Here is a 22500-nt window from a genome sequence, read left to right as displayed (position 1 = left end):
AAAGCTTGGCCTTACGATCCTTTTGGTATAACGAGTTTTTAGCAAGAGGTGTCAGAAAAGTTACCACAGGGATAACTGGCTTTTTTTTTTTTTTTTTTTAAGAAAATGCTTGTTTATTGACCGGATGAAATATACAACAATTTTGTACCCCATCCCAGCCCACAAGCCCACCCACTTCAGCCTACCCGCGAGGGATCAACTGAGGGGCCCCAACGCGCCGTTTTATTTATTAGATATCGCTACTGATCTTCAAACGCACCCGCCCCGAATAACGCCACAAGGTAATCGGTGCACGTCGGTGCTACACTAGTTGCGAGTCTTCGCCTTGCCCGGTGCCGGCGCACCTTCTCACGCCCTATACGCAGTCGTTCTTCCCGCTCTCTAATCTCTTCCTCGCTGAGAAGTCGCCCATCCGGATGAGTGGGAGGAGGAGGCTCGCCTCGAGCCAGGCGTCGCTCCACCGTTAGCTGCCGCCGCGCCTCGTTTCGCCGGTCATTGCGCGCTGCAACCACATCTTCGTGCGCCGTGTCCAGCCGTCGGGCCGCCGCCGTCATTTCTTCATGTGCGCTGCTCGATCGCTCCACGTACCAGTCTTGCTGAAGAGCCGTCGTGATGCGCTTCGCCACCTCGCACACCGCACTCCAATTTTCCCTGCTGCTCAGCAGGAAAGCTTGCAGATTATCCGGAGTGATGACCTCTTGTTCTCGTTCGCCCAACACCTCAATCCGCACGTCCGCGAAGCGCGGACAATCGAAGAAGGCATGGGCCGCCGTCTCAGCTACTCCCGGACACCGCGCGCAGTCCGGTGATGGAGAGAAGTGCTGCACGTGTAGATACTCGTGGAAGAATCCGTGGCCTGAGATGACTTGGGCGAGATGAAAAGTCATCTCCCCAAACCGACGGTTCTTCCACGCCGCGATGTCCGGAATCACCCGGTGCGCCCATGTAGTGAAACGACTGGCCGGCGCCAGTGCATCCCACTCTGCTTGCCACTGTCGCAGAGTGGCCGCACGCTCCTCAATCCGCAGCTGGTGCATAGGAGAGCCAGTTTCTTGATGCTGATGGTGACATCGGGCGTCCTCCCGGATCTGTAAACAGATCGGAATAACGCTCGCCAGGACCGTAGCGACCTCATACCTGACCGATATGAATGTCCTGGCGACTGGCCTCACGTACTGCGCCTGTACCCGCTTAAGTAGCCTGCTGCACCGCCGAACGTTTGTAGCCTCGTGCCACACCGGGGCAGCATACCGCAGCGTCGAATCCACCACCGATGAAAGAAGTCGACGTTTCGCTCCTTTTGGGCCCCCGTGATTCTGCATCAGCCGGGAGATCCCCTTCGCCACACGGAGCGCCTTCGCCGTTGCGTATTCGACATGCGGAGTCCACAGCAGATGGTCGTGCAGAACCACCCCCAGATACTTGAGGCACCGCGTCGGCTGTCGCTGTACTCCCTCGATGGCCACCGTTGGCTGCTGGTACCCTTGCCGCATAGTGGACACCATGATGATTTCGGTCTTTGCGGGCGCCAGCTTGAGGTGCCGTTCCGCCATCCACGCTCCAATCATAACAATGGCCTCCTGAGCAGACTGAGCCGCTGTCTGCGGCGTCGTGCCACCTGCCAGCACCACCAGATCATCGGCAAATCCGATCGCCTCAACACCATCCGGAAACGCCAGCCGCAGGACTCCGTCATACAACGTGTTCCACAATGTAGGACCTATGATGGAACCCTGTGGTACCCCTGCCGACACCGGTCTGCGAACTGGTCCCTCGCTGGTCTCGTATACAAGCTCGCGCTCAGAGAAATAGCTTCGCAGTATCCTCTGTAGCGCGGCTGGGACGTTCTTCTCCCGCAGTGCCGCCGCAATTGCCCTCCAACTTGCCGAGTTGAACGCGTTCTGGACATCTAGCGCTGCCACCACCAGACACCGAGGATCGCGTCCATTCGTACGATGAAACGATCGCGCGTACTCGCCTCGCTCGATCACTCGCTGGATGGCCTGTATGGTCGACTTCCCACGACGAAACCCGTACTGCTCTGGCGACAGTTGAGGGGCAACACTGTCCTCCAAGTGTTCATTGAGACGCTCGAGGATGCACTTCTCGAACAGCTTGGGAACTGCTCCCTCCAGGAGCAGTGGTCGGCTCGCCGATGGGTCGCCCGGCGGCTTGCCCGGTTTGGTCACGAGCACCAGCCTTGCCTCCTTCCAAGACCGCGGGAACTCACCGCGTTCCAAAAGGTCGTTAAACACCCGCACAAACGCCTGCGGGTGCTCTCGGATCGCGGTTTTCACTGCTGCGTTCGGTAGACCGTCCAGACCCGGCGCTTTGGATGGAGCCATTCGCTCTGCCAATGCCAGAACCTCCGCTTCCGTAACAGGGCGAAGCCTCTCCTCGTCAGCCGCTCTCTCGACGACCGGCCACTCAAATGGGGGATGCAGCGGAAACAAAGCATCCACAATCGGCTCCAGTACCGATCGATCCGTCTCCGGCGGGGTACGGCCTCGCAGCTTGGCCAACACCACCTTGTAACCAAGCCCAAAGACATCACTATCGACTCCGTCGATCAACTCCTGAAGCTTCTCGTTCCGGCTCTCCTGAATTCCGCGCTGCAGCTGCCTGCGAAGGTCATGAAGTCGAGCCGTTGCCACCTCGCGATCTGCTAACTGCGTGGCAACCCCGAGCCTCTCCTCGGCCTCCTCGCACTCACGACGCAAGAGCCCCAGTTCCGGGGTCCACCAATAGAGCTTCGGCGGCTGATGGAATTTCGCCGGGCCCACTCTCGCCATCGTCCTGTCACAAGCTGAAGTTAACGCTCCAATCAGCGCGTCAGGTGTGTCTGCTTCGGCTAGCCGACAATCCGCAATCGCCTCCTGGTATCGCTCCCTGTTGAATAGCGAGGTCTTCCAGCGTACTCCCGCATGTTGCGCGATGCCCTCACCACTAGACTGCTGCATCGTTTGATGTTGAAGCGCACGCTGCCGTTGTGTGGTCCGTGCTCCAGGAACGCCCACGGAAAACTCCACATACCGGTGGTCACTGTAGGAGTAGCGCTGACTGACCTTCCAGGAATCCGCTAGTGCGACCGATGGACTCGCAAACGAAACATCCACGATACTCTCTCGCGCAACCCCGTTGCCCTTAAAAGTGGGCATGTTGCCGCGGTTGAGAATCTCCAACTGCAGGTGTTCGATTACGCCCTTGAGCGTGTGCCCTTTGGATGTTATGCGGGCACTCCCCCAGTCCGTGTTCCACGCGTTCAGATCACCAGCCATCACCAGATGTTGATGTCCCACCAAGGCCATCTCCACGGCCTCAAGATAGGCCTCGAAGTCCGCTAACCCGATGTTCGGCGAGGCGTAGCAGCTTGCAAATGTGACCCCTGCCACTGTGGCCACCACCAGCCCGGGATGAGCGCATTCCCATAAGCGTTGAATGGGGTACGCCCCGGTGGCTACTACTGCCACACTCTGCGCCTCGTCCACCACCCATCTGCCGTTGTCCCGCGGCGGCTTGTATAATTCGCAGGCAATGACGACGTCCACTCCCTGCTCGCGTGCCGTTTGCAGCATCAGGTCCTGCGCTGATCTGCTACGCCCGATGTTAATTTGCAGGACCTTTAATGTCGAGGACAGGACGGATGTCCCACCCGATGCGGACCCTTGCAGACCGCACAACTGATGTTTGCTACACAGGTTCGGGTCACATGACCCGGCTGGCCACAGCGGAAGCAGGCTGTTGAAAGGTCCTTCTCGCTCTTGCAGGTGACCTTCCTGTGTCCGTATTCCAGACACCTGTAGCATCGCAGCTGGTTCCGCGTTGGTGGTGGAACCTTCGTTGCCAGGCAGGACGTGTGCGAGATTCTGACATACTGCTGGTCCAGCTTCTCCGCCGCCCTGGCCGACACTCGCACATAGGCCACCTGCGTGCCATTCCAGAACTCCGTCAGATGGACGGCAGACTCCGACACCTTCTCCAGCGTCAAACCTTCTACCGCCTTCGCCACGTCCAAGGCTTCCGCTAAAGGGTCGACCTCGACGAATTTCATTTCCACCGTCTCAGTTACCAGGCGTGCGGACGATGGAGTTTCCGCTTTCGTGCAGACTTCCTGCACCAGCTCAATGATTTCTTGAGCATTCTCGCCCTCCTTGATGTCCATGACCAGTCGGTCACGCGTCGTCCGCCGTCCTACTCCCAGCGCCTGCTGGATTTTTTCCAATTCTGGTGCCGTTCGCACCAGCCGGTAAACATCTGCCCACGTTTGCCCCTCTCCCGGAGCAACCTCGATGGCATCAGGCCTGCTCTGTTTCGGCTTAGCAGCCTGGCTTCGTGGGGCCAATCGACGCGGTTGTTGTTGATGCGATTGTTGCCGCTGCTGCCACTGCTGCTGCTGCCGTCCCGGTTGCTGGCGTGCCGGCTTACGGCGCACCACCTCTGTCCAAGAGTCGCCTTCGTGGTCGAGAGACGGCACCACCGTAGCCGTCTCCATGCCCGATCCCTGCTGCTGCTGCAGTTGCTGCGGCTCCTGCTGCCCCTGCTGCTGCTGCTGTCGTGTCTGCAGCCCCTGCTGCCGCTGCCGCTGTTGCTGCTGCTGCGTGCGTGCCGGTTGACGTGCCGACTTACGGCTCACCACCCCAGCCCAGGAGCCGCCTTCCTGGTCCGGAGACGGCACCACCGAAGCCGTCACCGCACCCTGCTGTCGCTGCTGCTGCTGCTGCAGGCGATGATGTTGTTGCTGCTGCTGCTGCTCACCGTGCTGCTGCTGCGCTTGACTTTGCGTGGTTACGCCAAACGTCTGCGCTATGAGCGCCTGCATCGCCTGGCGCTCCTCATGCAGCATCGTTCTCAAAAAAGCCAGGTCCCCACGCAGGTCCTGCTCCCTCTGCTCCGCCGTCTTCTGCTGCAGCTCAGAACGACGCTCGCTTTCCTGCAGCTGTACCCGCAGCATCGTCACCTCGGCAGTGAGGGCCCCAACTTGCTCCTGGAACCGCTCAATTACTGCCGTTAATTCCGCCTGTCGCTGCTCGCTAGTTGTTGTTTCTGCCAGCTTCGTGAGCAGCACACGAGGCTCCGTAGATGTCGATGGTCGGCTTACTGTGGACCTGGCCTGATCCACACTGCCCTGCCTCGTCCGGAGCGTGCGTGGCTCCGTCATGGTCGAAAGACACTTTCCGACCGTTCCCGCGCTTTAAAGCTGGATTTACTCCTCCTCACGGGAGGACGCCAGCAGCGGACTGCCCCGTGAGAACCACCTCAGCAGAAATGGTATTCGAGCAGTAAAATCGTTCAGAGAGGTGGTGTTTCGTCACGTTAGATCGTTCCACGATTTATCAGGACCGTTTCCGAATTTTTCTGAACGTTTCCGGAAATTTCGAAAAATTCGAGCAGTTTTGATTTCGAAGGAAGTGGTCGAATCGACCAGTTTCGAGCAGTAGCGCACCCTACTCGACTTCCCCGAATTTTCTAGCCACCTTCCGCAATTCGAGCAGTTTTCGTGCAGTACTGACCAAATTCAAAATTTGTCACCTGGGAACTGCCTGTCAATCGATTTTTGTCCGCTGGGTCGTATTTGGAAAATCGAAGAAATGTCAAAAAATTTTTTCGCGATTTTCCAATTTTTTATTGCGGATTCGTGTTGCACACACTAAAACAAGTCCAACAGTGAAAACCGCGGGCAAATCGACCGAAAATTGGCCGAGTTATTCAGGGTTTTGTAATAAAACCGGCTTCCACGACCACGTGCCCCAGCGGTAGCACCACACGCACTTTTTTGCACTGCACTTTTTTATCAAAAATCGTCCAATTTTCATCCGGTTTTCGCTATTGGGGCACTCAGGGGCACTATATCTGTCGATTTACAACAAATCCGGACCAATTGGCCCTGATTTTTGTGCACCTTCAAAACACACTGATGTTGTTGTTGTTTTTTGTATGCACTTTTTTGCCACCAAAGTTTTTCACCCAAACTCGCCGGAAATCGTCCAAAATCGATATTATTCACTAAATGGCCGTGGCCACTTACAAAATAGTCAGCATTTGCATTCACAAAACGTCTTTTAATGCGTAAAATCACATAAAAACTTCCCCCATACAAAATGTATGGAGGAGTTGTTTACACACAAAATCGTTAATTTTAACCCGATTTTCGTCCGGTTTTCACCAAAATATCGCAGTTTTCCACTTAAATGATCGATTATACACGAAGTAAACGCCTTCTGTACAATATTTTCACAAAATTTTCGCCAAATTTGCGGAGCGCACGGAAGACACGTCTAAAGTGCTCGACTGCTCGAACGTCACACCACAGGGATAACTGGCTTGTGGCCGCCAAGCGTTCATAGCGACGTGGCTTTTTGATCCTTCGATGTCGGCTCTTCCTATCATTGTAAAGCAAAATTTACCAAGCGTAGGATTGTTCACCCTTTCAAGGGAACGTGAGCTGGGTTTAGACCGTCGTGAGACAGGTTAGTTTTACCCTACTGGTGTGCATTGTTTGTCGCTATCTTAACGGAATTCCTGTGCAGTACGAGAGGAACCACAGGTACGGACCACTGGCTCAATACTAGTTCGAACGGACTATGGTATGACGCTACGTCCGCTGGATTATGCCTGAACGCCTCTAAGGTCGTATCCAATCCGAGCTGATAGCGCTTCTTATACCCATTAGGTGGTCGTAAGCTAGCGGGCCTAACAACCCTCCGAGAACCGTCCGTGCTGTCCATTGGCACACTGGCGTCTCATCCCCGCTTACTACTAGGCCGCAAAGGGCGGGTTCGCGCTGCACGTGTTAGTACCATACATGTTGGGAACACCGGTGGACGAGCTTGCCGACTGTGGATATCACTAGTTTCGACACCTACGACCGCCCGCAAACGACGGGACTACAGGCTGGGAGCTTCAAGTTGTAGAGATGCGTTCGCATCGATCCTCTCAGGCGACCCATGCTTGGTGGTTAGTGCTTGCGCGTGCGCGCCCCGTGTGTGCTGGAATTGGCCAACCAGTGCACATTGGTGGTGCGTACCGTGACTTGCACCATGTGACGAGAGTGTTGAAGAACACTGTGTGGTGACTCTATGCCTATGTGATGGGGTGCTTGTAACACACGACCGAACCGACGGCTCGTTGGATGGTCACGACAGTGTGGTGCAGGTGCGCCCATGTGTAACGAATACATTGAGTGCCGTTGGAGGTTAGCGGTTGGTTGGTTGCATGCTACAACTTCGCGTTGTACATGGGCTGGCCGCTGCGCTTCCTTCGGGTTGCCACTTGATGTTGATAGGGTTGATGTATTGTGTTCGTTGACTTTTGGTTCATTCCAAAAGTCTTCGGACTTAGATAATTTTACAAGTGTCGGCGCTCTCGGACCGAAAATAAGAAGACAACTAAGAAGAAAAAGAGAAAGAAGCTAATAGTGGAAAGTATTCTTCTTCAAAGAAGGAACAAAAATTTTACAAGTGTTGAAAAATTTCCTAAGTCCAAAAAATTTTCTAAGTCCAGAAAATTTTCTAAGTCCCACAAAATGGAACATGATGAAGAAGATACAGAAGTTGAAAATTTTTCTAAGTCCAAAAAATTTTCTAAGTCCAGAAAATTTTCTAAGTCCAAAGTGTTGGAACATTTTCCAAAGGCCCATAGGTTGCACTGAATTTTCCTAAGTTGGCCACAAGTACCCATGAGGTATCGAGAAGGTTCACCCGAAGGACATAATATGTCCCAAAGTACCGATAGAGCACCCACAAAGAGCACCCAATTGGCCTAAGTTGGCCAAAAGTACCGATAGAGTACCCACAAGTAGCACTGAGTTGGCCTAAGTTGGCCAAAAGTACCGATAGAGTACCCACAAATAGCACCGAATGGGCCTAAGTTGGCCAAAAGTACCGATAGAGTACCCACAAGAAGCACTGAGTTGGCCTAAGTTGGCCAAAAGTACCGATAGAGTACCCACAAATAGCACCCAGTTGGCCTAAGTTGGCCAAAAGTACCGATAGAGCACCCAAAAGTAGCACCCAATTGGCCTATGTTGGCCAAAAGTACCGATAGAGTACCCACAAATAGCACCGAATGGGCCTAAGTTGGCCAAAAGTACCGATAGAGTACCCACAAATAGCACCGCGTTGGCCTAAGTTGGCCAAAAGTACCGATAGAGTACCCACAAGTAGCACTGAGTTGGCCTAAGTTGGCCAAAAGTACTGATAGAGTACCCACAAATAGCACCGAATGGGCCTAACATGGCCAAAAGTACCGATAGAGTACCCACAAATAGCACCGAATGGGCCTAACATGGCCAAAAGTACCGATAGAGCACCCACAAGAAGCACTGAGTTGGCCTAAGTTGGCCAAAAGTACCGATAGAGTACCCACAAATAGCACCCAGTTGGCCTAAGTTGGCCAAAAGTACCGATAGAGCACCCACAAGAAGCACTGAGTTGGCCTAAGTTGGCCAAAAGTACCGATAGAGTACCCACAAATAGCACCCAGTTGGCCTAAGTTGGCCAAAAGTACCGATAGAGCACCCACAAGTAGCACCCAATTGGCCTATGTTGGCCAAAAGTACCGATAGAGTACCCACAAATAGCACCCAATTGGCCTAAGTTGGCCAAAAGTACCGATAGAGTACCCACAAATAGCACCGAGTGGGCCTAACATGGCCAAAAGTACCGATAGAGTACTCACAAATAGCACCGAGTGGGCCTAACATGGCCAAAAGTACCGATAGAGTACCCACAAAGAGCACCCCATGGGCCTAAGTTGGCCAAAAGTACCGATAGAGTACCCACAAATAGCACCGAGTGGGCCTAACATGGCCAAAAGTACCGATAGAGCACCCACATATAGCACCGAATGGGCCTAACATGGCCAAAAGTACCGATAGAGTACCCACAAATAGCACCGAGTGGGCCTAACATGGCCAAAAGTACCGATAGAGCACCCACATATAGCACCCCATTGGCCTAAGTTGGCCAAAAGTACCGATAGAGTACCCACAAAGAGCACCCAATTGGCCTAAGTTGGCCAAAAGTACCGCCAAGTAGCACCATAGAGGCCCGAGTAGAGCGAAATGTGGGCCAAATTGAACATTTGAAAATTTTTACAAGTCCAGAAAATTTTCTAAGTCCAGAAAATTTTCTAAGTCCAAAGAGTTGGACAAATTTCCTTAGGCCCAAAGGTTGCACTGAATGTTCCTAAGTTGGCCATCAGTACCCATGAAGTATAGCGAAGGTTCACCCGAAAGACACAATACGCCCTAAAGTACCCACAGAGTACCCACAAGTTGCACCCAATTGGCCTAAGTTGGCCAGAAGTACCGACAAGTACCACCATAGAAGCCCGAGTAGAGCGAAATGTGGGCCAAAGTACCGAGTAGTTGCCACAAATGCCCAAATGGATACCAAAATGTGGTACCAAGTACCTAACTGTTGCAACAAATGCTAGCTTTCTGAGCAAAAGCTGTGGACCAATTTCGTAGAAGAACCGCCTAGGCGAAAAGGCAAAAATCGCCGAAGCTGTATGAGGAGATACTCATAGGGCGATTTACTAGAGTGGGGAACTTGAGAATTTTTGTGTCCGAGACTTTGGGCAACTTCGCGGCCGCCCCCTTAAAGTAAAAGATTTTCTCTGGGTGCCTAAAATTCGCAATTCCCGCAAAGTCGGGAAGACGTTAAAGTTTTTGCCCAAAAAATGGCCATCGATTTAAGGTGATTTTCCAATAAGAAAATGCTTCCTATTTTGAATTTTTTCGAATATTTCCTAAACTAAGCGTCGGAGCACATGGCCGTGGAGGAACTTTTGGTAGCTTTTGGCAAGGGCTATCGGATGAAATAATAAGAAAGGCCATCAGAGCGATATTGGATTAATGCGGGCTCATAAACGCACCTGAGAAGTGAAAATTGGTACCTTGCACGCAGGATGCAAGAAATGCTTGAGTGTTAACCATCATCGGTACCAAGTACCTAGGTTATATCGAGTGCGTAGATGGAAGTCGGTACCAAAGGGAAACCTTCCTAGGCTAGGTGCACGCAAGTGAGTATGGATCGATCAGTAGAAAGATGGGAAGCCCAAGGAAACCTTCCTAGGCTAGGTGCACGCAAGTGAGTATGGATCGATCAGTAGAAAGATGGGAAGCCATAGGAAACCTTCCTAGGCTAGGTGCACGCAAGTGAGTATGGATCGATCAGTAGAAAGATGGGAAGCCATAGGAAACCTTCCTAGGCTAGGTGCACGCAAGTGAGTATGGATCGATCAGTAGAAAGATGGGAAGCCATAGGAAACCTTCCTAGGCTAGGTGCACGCAAGTGAGTATGGATCGATCAGTAGAAAGATGGGAAGCCCAAGGAAACCTTCCTAGGCTAGGTGCACGCAAGTGAGTATGGATCGATCAGTAGAAAGATGGGAAGCCATAGGAAACCTTCCTAGGCTAGGTGCACGCAAGTGAGTATGGATCGATCAGTAGAAAGATGGGAAGCCATAGGAAACCTTCCTAGGCTAGGTGCACGCAAGTGAGTATGGATCGATCAGTAGAAAGATGGGAAGCCATAGGAAACCTTCCTAGGCTAGGTGCACGCAAGTGAGTATGGATCGATCAGTAGAAAGATGGGAAGCCATAGGAAACCTTCCTAGGCTAGGTGCACGCAAGTGAGTATGGATCGATCAGTAGAAAGATGGGAAGCCCAAGGAAACCTTCCTAGGCTAGGTGCACGCAAGTGAGTATGGATCGATCAGTAGAAAGATGGGAAGCCCAAGGAAACCTTCCTAGGCTAGGTGCACGCAAGTGAGTATGGATCGATCAGTAGAAAGATGGGAAGCCATAGGAAACCTTCCTAGGCTAGGTGCACGCAAGTGAGTATGGATCGATCAGTAGAAAAATGGGAAGCCATAGGAAACCTTCCTAGGCTAGGTGCACGCAAGTGAGTATGGATCGATCAGTAGAAAGATGGGAAGCCCAAGGAAACCTTCCTAGGCTAGGTGCACGCAAGTGAGTATGGATCGATCAGTAGAAAGTGGGAAGCCCAAGGAAACCTTCCTAGGCTAGGTGCACGCAAGTGAGTATGGATCGATCAGTAGAAAGTGGGAAGCCCAGTACCAAATGCCCTAGTGAAGACCGTAAACGAATATCATGAACCGAGAAGGAGCACCAAATGCCCTAGTGAAGACCGTAAACGAATATCATGAACCGATAAGGAGCACCAAATGCCCTAGTGAAGACCGTAAACGAATATCATGAACCGATAAGGAGCACCAAATGCCCTAGTGAAGACCGTAAACGAATATCATGAACCAAGAAGTAGCAACGAATGCCTGAAAAAGTACCAAGTCCACGGTATAGAGTAACTAGAGTTAACCGCCGTGATGTATGCAATGAGGGCAGCCATTGCATGGGTTCTGGACTTGGTTCGCGAATAACTTTTTTGCTAGACATCGGACAAAGTTGACGTGGAAGAACGAAATGTAGCATTTGGTGCCACCTATCCAAAACTTTTTCAAGATTGAAGATCCGATCGATACAGCCTGAGTTATAGGCAAAAGTTGGTGCAAAATTGAGCATTTTTAATGGTGAAAAATCGGTACTCCTCGAATAGCTCCTGTTGGAAGCATCGGACCACATGGTCGTGGAGGAACATATTGTAGCGTGCGGTGTCAAGTATCGACACCCAAAACCGCATGTCCGATGGACGGAAAATGACCAAGTTATAGTGAAAACTTGGTTGCACCAAATTCCCGAAGAAGTGCAACGAGAAGGTGAATGCGCAGGTTGTTCGTCGAATAGCTCCGGCCACAGACATGGTAGCGATTAGTGGTGCATGGAAGAAATCTAGCCACAAGTGCCATCTACCCATGGCCAGAAGAAAGTGTGGCCATATCTTGGATACCGGCGGAGCTATGGGGCAAATACGGGCCAAAAATGGTGCAAGTTGGACCAAAAATCCGAAAAAGTACCTAGGTAAATGCGATGGTTGTTCGTCGAATAGCTCCGGCCACAGACATGGTAGCGATTAGTGGTGCATGGAAGAAATCTAGCCACAAGTGCCATCTACCCATGGCCAGAAGAAAGTGTGGCCATATCTTGGATACCGGCGGAGCTATGGGGCAAATATGGGCCAAAAATGGTGCAAGTTGGACCAAAAATCCGAAAAAGTACCTAGGTAAATGCGATGGTTGTTCGTCGAATAGCTCCGGCCACAGACATGGTAGCGATTAGTGGTGCATGGAAGAAATCTAGCCACAAGTGCCATCTACCCATGGCCAGAAGAAAGTGTGGCCATATCTTGGATACCGGCGGAGCTATGGGGCAAATATGGGCCAAAAATGGTGCAAGTTGGACCAAAAATCCGAAAAAGTACCTAGGTAAATGCGATGGTTGTTCGTCGAATAGCTCCGGCCACAGACATGGTAGCGATTAGTGGTGCATGGAAGAAATCTAGCCACAAGTGCCATCTACCCATGGCCAGAAGAAAGTGTGGCCATATCTTGGATACCGGCGGAGCTATGGGGCAAATATGGGCCAAAAATGGTGCAAGTTGGACCAAAAATCCGAAAAAGTACCTAGGTAAATGCGATGGTTGTTCGTCGAATAGCTCCGGCCACAGACATGGTAGCGATTAGTGGTGCATGGAAGAAATCTAGCCACAAGTGCCATCTACCCATGGCCAGAAGAAAGTGTGGCCATATCTTGGATACCGGCGGAGCTATGGGGCAAATATGGGCCAAAAATGGTGCAAGTTGGACCAAAAATCCGACCAAGTGCGCGAGGCGCTTTCGTGAATAGCTCCGGCCAGAGACATGGTAGCGATTAGTAGTGCATGGAAGAAATCTAGCCACAAGTGCCATCTACCCATGGCCAGAACAAAGTGTGGCCATATCTTGGATACCGGCGGAGCTATGGGGCAAATACGGGCCAACAATGGTGCCAGGTGGACCAAAAATCCGACCAAGTGCGCGAGGCGCTTTCGTGAATAGCTCCGGCCACAGACATGGTAGCGATTAGTGGTGCATGGAAGAAATCTAGCCACAAGTGCCATCTACCCATGGCCAGAAGAAAGTGTGGCCATATCTTGGATACCGGCGGAGCTATGGGGCAAATATGGGCCAACAATGGTGCAAGTTGGACCAAAAATCCGAAAAAGTACCTAGGTAAATGCGATGGTTGTTCGTCGAATAGCTCCGGCCAGAGACATGGCAGCGATTAGTGGTGCATGGAAGAAATCTAGCCACAAGTGCCATCTACCCATGGCCAGAAGAAAGTGTGGCCATATCTTGGATACCGGCGGAGCTATGGGGCAAATATGGGCCAAAAATGGTGCAAGTTGGACCAAAAATCCGACCAAGTGCGCGAGGCGCTTTCGTGAATAGCTCCGGCCACAGACATGGTAGCGATTAGTGGTGCATGGAAGAAATCTAGCCACAAGTGCCATCTACCCATGGCCAGAAGAAAGTGTGGCCATATCTTGGATACCGGCGGAGCTATGGGGCAAATATGGGCCAAAAATGGGTAAAATTGTACGGTCCAAAGCCAAGGGTAAATTTTTTTATTCCTCTAATAACTTCTAGCACAGACATTGAATCGGTTGGTGATGTATGGATGAAATGTAGCAAACAGTTGGAACTACCCATAAAATCTTAAAGATTGACGATCCAATGTATAGAACCGGAGTAATGTGCGATACTTGGTGAAAAATCGAGTGAAAAATTAGCTATAAACTGTTTTTGGCCCATAACTCGAATACTAGACATCGGAAGGGGGGGTCGTAGAACGATTTTTTGTTGCCCTATCGATTCCCTATCGAACGAGCAAAAGTTGTTTTTTTGACCAAAAAGGACCCCTACTCTAGTAAAATTGGCCTGATTTTACTAGTCCCCGGTACCCGTACAGGCAAAATGAGCAAAATGCTCAAGTATGAATGGTTTTTGGCCCATAACTCGAATACTAGACGTCGCAGGGGGGTGTCATGGAACAATTTTTGGTAGCCCTTGAAATTATCTATCGAATGACATATACTTGATTTTTGGCCAAAAAGTTCCCTAGACTAGTAAAAATCGCATCATTTTACTAGAGTCGGGTACCCTGGACGAAAAACCGCTATAATTGCGGTTTTTGGCTAATAACTCGAATACTAGACGTCGCAGGGGGGTGTCGTGGAACAATTTTTGGTAGCCCTTGAAATTATCTATCGAATGACATATACTTGATTTTTGGCCAAAAAGTTCCCTAGACTAGTAAAAATCGCATCATTTTACTAGAGTCGGGTACCCTGGACGAAAAACCGCTATAGTTGCGGTTTTTGGCTAATAACTCTAATACTAGACGTCGGAGGGGGGTGTCGTGGAACAATTTTTGGTAGCCCTTGAAATTATCTATCGAATGACATATACTTGATTTTTGGCCAAAAAGTTCCCTAGACTAGTAAAAATCGCATCATTTTACTAGAGTCGGGTACCCTGGACGAAAAACCGCTAAAGTTGCGGTTTTTGGCAAATAACTCGAATACTAGACGTCGCAGGGGGGTGTCGTGGAACAATTTTTGGTAGCCCTTGAAATTATCTATCGAATGACATATACTTGATTTTTTGACCAAAAAGTTCCTAGACTAGTAAAAATCGCATCATTTTACTAGAGTCGGGTACCCTGTACGAAAAACCGCTATAGTTGCGGTTTTTGGCCAATAACTCGAATACTAGACGTCGGAGGGGGGTGCCGTAGAACAATTTTTTGTAGCCCTTGAAATTACCTTTCGAATGATATATAGTGGTTTTTTGGTCAAACAGTGACCCCGAGACTAGTAACCCTCCATACACAAAACCGCCTAAAAAGTTTTGGTTTTGCAAAATTTTGAAAAGTGCGTCAAAAAAATTTTTTCAAAAAGTACCAAATCGTGATCAGAACTCACTATAGACCATAAAAAGTGAAATCCGATGGTCATTTGCAACACTTGGTCAATCGAGAAAAATTTCACTTTTTTACTAGAGTCGGGTACCCTGAACGAAAAATCGCTCAAGTGATGGTTTTTGGCCAATAACTCGAATACTAGACGTCGGAGGGGGGTGCCGTAGAACAATTTTTTGTAGCCCTTGAAATTACCTTTCGAATGATATATAGTGGTTTTTTGGTCAAACAGTGACCCCGAGACTAGTAACCCTCCATACACAAAACCGCCTACAAAAACTTTGTTTTGAAAAATTTTGAAAAGTTCAAAAAAATTTTTTTTTCAAAAACTACTAAAACGTGATAAGAACTTACTATAGACCATGAAAAGTGATATCCGATGATAATTTGCAAAAGTTGGTAACTAGTAAAAAATTTCACTTTTTTACTAGAGTCGGTGCAACGAGAAAAAAAAAGTCCGTGATGGAGAAAAATGGCACGTTTTCCACGCCTGTACGCTTTCGTTTTCTATATAGGGGGTAGGTGAGCCAGAAGCATGAATTTGACTGAGTACGTATCTTTATGAATTGGGCCCTTCTAAATCGATTGAGACTACCCCCAGGACGATCGGACGACTGCTTCTGGCTCAAAATGTGGTTTTTAGATTTTGATCGTCAATTATGAGAGAAAAAATCGATTAGAAGTAAAGATACGAAATGCTTGGTCTAAGTTGGGAAACGACTTCGGATATTTGTTGGACGTTGTCGTAGAAGGTCCGAGGACCAAGGAAAAGTGATTTCCAAGTGGATTTATGCACTATTAGTCGATGGTAAGATGTGAAATTAGTAGAACTTACCATACAGTTTGCGAAGTTGAAGCAATCGGTTGGTGAATATGGTACTGTCTGTCCAATTTGGTGGTTCGGAATGAGTGAAACGATGTTGATGATGGATAGACGTTCCGATTGCCCCCGATCGGGGAACATATAGTGGTCTTTAAGGTCCAAGTACCTATGTTTTGGTAAGCAGAACTGAGAGTTAAAGGATGAAAGTCGGCCATTCCTAATATCATCCTATCGGTGGTTCGCGAGTTGTTTGAGGACCGGAGCAGCTCGCGATGAAACGGTCCTAGGGTATTGGTTATCCATCCAAGGAAGAGTAAATGCGATCCTAGATGTGTGTCGTTGGCCGTTCTACCGGTATCGCCTATCGATGAGATATCGACGGGCATGCCTTACTCGAAAGTTGAATTCTAGGATCGATGGTCAAACAGACCTATGAGCGATAAACCAAACTGAACACGTATTGATGTCGGCTTTTCCTATCATTTGATGCCGCAGGTTGTTTAGGGACCGGAGCAACTTGCGGCCGAGACGGTCCCCGGGGGTTTCTTTCTCCAAGGAGTGGAAACTATTAAGCAAGAGTTGTAGCAAGATACGATCCTCTGATGTGTCGTTGGCCGTTCATGCGGTATCGCCTGTCGATGAGATATCGATGGGCATGCCTTACTCTACCGACCTTCTAATTGAGAGTATTAATCAGGGATCGATGGTCAAACAAGACCAATGAGCGATAAACCAAACTGAACACGTATTGATGTCGGCTTTTCCTATCATTTGATGCCGCAGGTTGTTTAGGGACCGGAGCAGCTTGCGGCCGAGACGGTCCCCGGGGGTTTCTTTCTCCAAGGAGAAGAAACGATTAAGCAAAAGTTGTAGCAAGATACGATCCTCTGATGTGTCGTTGGCCGTTCAAGCGGTATCGCCTGTCGATGAGATATCGATGGGCATGCCTTACTCTCCCGACTGGATTACTGAGAGTTTAATCAGGGATCGATGGTCAAACAGACCAATGAGCGATAAACCAAACTGAACACGTATTGATGTCGGCATTTCCTATCATTTGTCGCAGGTTGTTTAGGGACCGGAGCAGCTTGCGACCGAGACGGTCCCCGGGGGTTTCTTTCTCTAAGGAGTGGAAACGATTAAGCAAAAGTCGTAGCAATAATCGATCACCTGATGTGTCGTTGGCCGTTCTTGCGGTATCGCCTGTCGATAAGATATCGATGGGCATGCCTTACTCTCCTGACTGTTTAATTGAGAGTTATAATCAGGGATCGATGGTCAAAAAGACCTATGAGCGATAAACCAAACTGAACACGTGTTGATGTCGGCATTTCCTATCATTTGTCGCAGGTTGTTTAGGGACCGGAGCAGCTTGCGACCGAGACGGTCCCTTCCCGAAAGATGGTGAACCGAGTCGTCTGGCGTAAAAACCGGACGACTCGAAAGGGCTTGACCCTTTCAAGTGAGCGATAATCACATTCTACGCTCAGTTCGACAGCTACAAGGCAATCACTCGCTATGTTCAGAGCTAATACATGCAACATGCCGGCATTGTTTCCACCGACGCATGGATTCAAGACTGGTGCACTTATTAGTTAAACCGTTCGCCTCCGGGTGTTTCGAGTTCAAGTCTGGATGAGGATTGATCTTGCTGGTAATAGCTTGAGCCCCTGAATAAGGGGTCGAAGCGTACATCTTGAGACCATGTACAACATATTACCAAATCGGCACCATGGGTTCGGGTGCAAGTGATGTAACCGTGAAAGATGTTGAGCAGCCCAACATCGGTTTACACACGCATAATAGGAAGGCAGCGCTGTCGACTGGTCAGTCGTGTAAGAAGTGTGCATTATCGATCACAAATATATTGGTGATCTGTAGGTTGCGCATACACCATGCCCGGTGTAAAGTGCCGTGGTCCCCCCCGGGGGGCTGCATCAAACCGTTCGCCACGCGAACTACCCAATGGAACGAACTCTATGCATTTAATAAGAAGAAGAGATGATAATGAAACACGGTCGATTTAAGAGTTGAAAACGTTGAAATACCTATAAGCAAGTCTTAAGTTGGTGGTGACCGTTACGCCCCAACAAATTGGTGCCTTACCCTACACCAAAGAGCCATTCAACATGGTTCAAGTGAGCGATAATCACGCTCTACGCTCAGTATGACAGCTGCAAGGCAATCACTCGCTAAGTTCAGAGCTAATACATGCAACACGCCGGCATTGTTTCCACCGACGCATGGATTCAAGACTGGTGCACTTATTAGTTAAACCGTTCGCCTGCGGGTGTTTCGAGTTCAAGTCTGGATGAGGATTGTTCTTGCTGGTAATAGCTTGAGCCCCTGAATAAGGGGCCGAAGCGTACATCTTGAGAGTAAATGTACAACATATTACCAAATCGGCACCGTGGGTTCTGGTGCAAGTGATGTAACCATGAAAGATGTTGAGCAGCCCAACATCGGTTTACACACGCATAAGGGGTTTATTGTTATCTGTAGGTTGCGCATACACCATACCCGGTGTAAAGTGCCGTGGTCCCCCAGGGGGCTGCATCAAAACGTTCGCCATGCGAACTACCCAATGGAACGAACTCGATGTATTGAAAGAGATGAACAATTAATAGCGAGAATAGGGGCCCGGAAGCAATTCCGCGGCCCTACGGTCGATTCAAGAGTTGAAACGTTGTACAATCGTGGATAGCACCTAGTGCTAATATGGTGAGAGATAATGTGTGAGGAAATTTAGTTTCCTAAAGTTTAGTTAGTGGTTTCCGTTGTGCCCTAACAAACTTAAAGTTGGTGGTGACCGTTACACCCCAACAAATTGGTGCCTTACCCAACACCAAAGAGCCATTCCATATGGTTCTAGAGAGAGAGAGTTGTGTGGAAATTTATTTCCCACTAAGCGAGTGTGTGTCTGTAGTGGAACGAATTCTGGTTGATCCTACCAGTAATATACGCTTGTCTCAAAGGTTAAGCCATGCATGTCTAAGTACAAACATAAATGAATGTGAAACCGCATAAGGCTCAGTATAACAGCTATAATTCACAAGATCATCCTACCACTAGTTACTTGGATAACTGTGGAAAATCCAGAGCTAATACATGCAACATGCCGGGACTGTTGCCCTCGCGGGTAGCTGAACTGGTGCACTTATTAGTTAAACCAATCGCCTCCGGGCGGCTTGAGTTGAAGTCTGGATAAGGACGCAGATCGTATGGTCGCTTGTCGACTGACGACAGATCTTTCAAATGTCTGCCCTATCAACTATTGATGGTAGTGTAGAGGACTACCATGGTTGCGACGGGTAACGGGGAATCAGGGTTCGATTCCGGAGAGGGAGCCTGAGAAATGGCTACCACATCCAAGGAAGGCAGCAGGCGCGTAAATTACCCAATCCCAGTACGGGGAGGTAGTGACGAGAAATAACAATATGGACCTCTCTAACGATGGTCCATAATTGGAATGAGTTGAGTATAAATCCTTCAACAAGGATCAAGTGGAGGGCAAGTCTGGTGCCAGCAGCCGCGGTAATTCCAGCTCCACTAGCGTATATTAAAGTTGTTGCGGTTAAAACGTTCGAAGTTGATTGCCCGTCCAGACACGTGACCGCCACGGGCGCCCGGTTACACGCCGGGGCCGTTCGTGCGCGCGCTCACGGCTGCGACTCACAATGGTGTACTTGGGCGTTACTCTGTGAACGAGTACCGTGCTACCGGTTAACTCCGGCACGGGCTCCTCATGGTGCTCAAGATACTCACATTTACCTTGAACAAATTAGAGTGCTCAAAGCAGGCTAAGACAAAGCGTCCGGCCCCCCCGTGGGGTTGGCGTTGGCCGAGAATAATCTTGCATGGAATAATGGAATATGACCTCGGTTTATACGATTTCGTTGGTTTGTCAGAAACCTAGAGGTAATGATTAACAGAAGTAGTTGGGGGCATTGGTATTACGGCGCGAGAGGTGAAATTCGTAGACCGTCGTAGGACCAACTGAAGCGAAAGCGTTTGCCATGGATGCTTTCTTTAATCAAGAACGAAAGTTAGAGGATCGAAGGCGATTAGATACCGCCCTAGTTCTAACCGTAAACGATGCCAATTAGCAATTGGGAGACGCTACCCCTATTCGGTGCTCTCAGTCGCTTCCGGGAAACCAAAATCGGGTTCCGGGGGAAGTATGGTTGCAAAGTTGAAACTTAAAGGAATTGACGGAAGGGCACCACAAGAAGTGGAGCTTGCGGCTTAATTTGACTCAACACGGGAAAATTTACCAGGTCCAAACTTATCGAGGTAAGACAGATTGATAGCTCTTTCTCAAATTTAAGGGTAGTGGTGCATGGCCGTTCTTAGTTCGTGGAATGATTTGTCTGGTTAATTCCGATAACGAACGTGACTCAAACATGCTAACTAGAACGCTGTCAGCAGTGCGCCTCCGGGCGCACCTGACGTTACAGCCGGGCGGCGCCTTCACGGGCGGTCGTCGGCTACGTTTGCCCTGCTTAGCGGGACAACTTGTGTTTAGCAAGCTGAGAATGAGCGATAACAGGTCCGTGATGCCCTTAGATGTTCTGGGCTGCACGCGTGCTACAATGTGGGTCGCAGCGTGTTCTCGCCAATAGGCGCCCCCATTCCGAGAGGAACGGGAAATCACTAAAATGCCCATCTAGTCGGGATTGGGGACTGCAACGGTCCCCATGAACCTGGAATTTCTAGTAAGCACTAGTCATTAGCTAGTGCTGATTACGTCCCTGCCCTTTGTACACACCGCCCGTCGCTACTACCGATGGATTATTTAGTGAGGTTTCTGGAGGCTTACCTTCCGCGGTTCCTTCGTGAGCTGCAGCTGGCATGGCTGAAGTTGACCGAACTTGATGATTTAGAGGAAGTAAAAGTCGTAACAAGGTTTCCGTAGGTGAACCTGCGGAAGGATCATTACTGATGATCGTCCGCGAGTGACCAACCATGGGCTGCCTTCGGTGTAGCTCGGTCGCTCGCTTGCTATGTGTCAGAATTTGTTGAAAGCCAACTCGTTCGTTGTACACTTTGATGGGTGACCATCACTGTGTCTCCGTGCCGAGCTAGATCTCCCCTAGCCGTAAGGCACTTGAACGCCCCTTCGACGACGAGTTGCATGTGTGTGGTATGTGTCAGAATCTGGTGAAGCTTTCTGCATGTGATGTGCCTTGTGTGGATCCGTGGCCATTGCATTGTGTCTGGTGCTTAGATACCCAGACACTTAGAACGCTTGCGCGGAAAGCAAACTCGATCGTTGTACACTTTGATGGGTGACCATCACTGTGTCTCCGTGCCGTGCTAGATCCCCCCTAGCCGTAAGGCACTTTGAACGCCCCTTCGACGACGAGTTACAAGAGTGTGGTATGTGTCAGAATCTGGTGAAGCTTTCTGCATGTGATGTGCCTTGTGTGGATCCGTGGCCATTGCATTGTGTCTGGTGTGTAGGTACCCAGACACTTAGAACGCTTGCGCGGAAAGCAAACTCGATCGTTGTACACTTTGATGGGCAACCATCACTGTGTCTCCGTGCCGTGCTAGATCTCCCCTAGCCGTAAGGCACTTTGAACGCCCCTTCGACGACGAGTTACAAGAGTGTGGTATGTGTCATAATCTGGTGAAGCTTTCTGCATGTGATGTGCCTTGTGTGGATCCGTGGCCATTGCATTGTGTCTGGTGTGTAGGTACCCAGACACTTAAGCAAACTCGATCGTTGTACACTGTGATGGGCGAGCATCACTGTGTCTCCGTGCCGTGTAAGAGCTCCCCTGGCCATCAGGCACTTGAAAGGTCCTTCGACGACGAGTTACAATAGTGGTGTGTTAGATACGTCAGGTGATGGTATCTACTGTTGTGCAATACGTATCCGGCCACGGCACGGAACGAGCGGGAACTGTGGTGCAGACATACAAAGAGTTAAGCCTATTAGTCATTAACTCTAAGGACGGGGCCATGGGGCGGTACGCAAAGGATACGGATGAGCGAGTATGCAGGCCCAATACTCAATAGCTCGATCCGATCCAAGCACATGAGTTGACTGCGGCGCCAGGTTAACCAATGTGCTAGATTCTATTTGGCCAGTAGAATCTTGTGTCTTATGCGATTTGATACCAAGACACCAGAACGAAAGTTAGTTGAAGAGTTATTAAACTCTTATGAAGTATGGTTGTGCAATCACAACTTATGACTTTAACCTATAAAGTGGATATGGACTTGCAATTATAACATGGAATCTCTACACACCCCATGAGCTCGATCCAATCCACGCACACGAGTTGCCTGAGTAGCGACAGGTATACCGATGTGCAATACGTATCCGGCCACGGCACGGAACGAACGGGAACTGTGGTGCAGACATACAAAGAGTTAAGCCTACTAGTCATTAACTCTAAGGACGGGGCCATGGGGCGGTACGCAAAGGATACGGATGAGCGAGTATGCAGGCCCAATACTCAATAGCTCGATCCGATCCAAGCACATGAGTTGACTGCGGCGCCAGGTTAACCAATGTGCTAGATTCTATTTGGCCAGTAGAATCTTGTGTCTTACGCGATTTGATACCAAGACACCAGAACGAAAGTTAGTTGAAGAGTGATTAAACTCTTATGAAGAATGGTTGTGCAATCACAACTTATGACTTTAACCTATAAAGTGGATATGGACTATCAATTATAACATGGGGCACACACCATGTTCTCGATCCAATCCACGCACACGAGTTGCCTGAGTAGCGACAGGTATACCGATGTGCAATACGTATCCGGCCATAGGCACGGAACGA

The 22500-nt window shown here is 49.7% G+C and overlaps 1 pseudogene; it reads left to right on the top strand.

Moving 5' to 3' along the window:
- The window catches only part of LOC125773582 (large subunit ribosomal RNA), a 3573-nt pseudogene extending 3460 nt beyond the window's left edge, over nucleotides 1-113 (top strand).
- The last annotated feature ends 22387 nt before the right edge of the window (nucleotides 114-22500 follow it).

This window comes from Anopheles funestus, assembly GCF_943734845.2.
Source record: "Anopheles funestus chromosome X unlocalized genomic scaffold, idAnoFuneDA-416_04 X_unloc_40, whole genome shotgun sequence".
Taxonomy (NCBI): Eukaryota; Metazoa; Arthropoda; class Insecta; order Diptera; family Culicidae; genus Anopheles; species Anopheles funestus.
The sequence above is the reverse complement of the archived record's forward strand: the minus strand, read 5'-3'. Positions and strand labels throughout refer to the sequence as shown.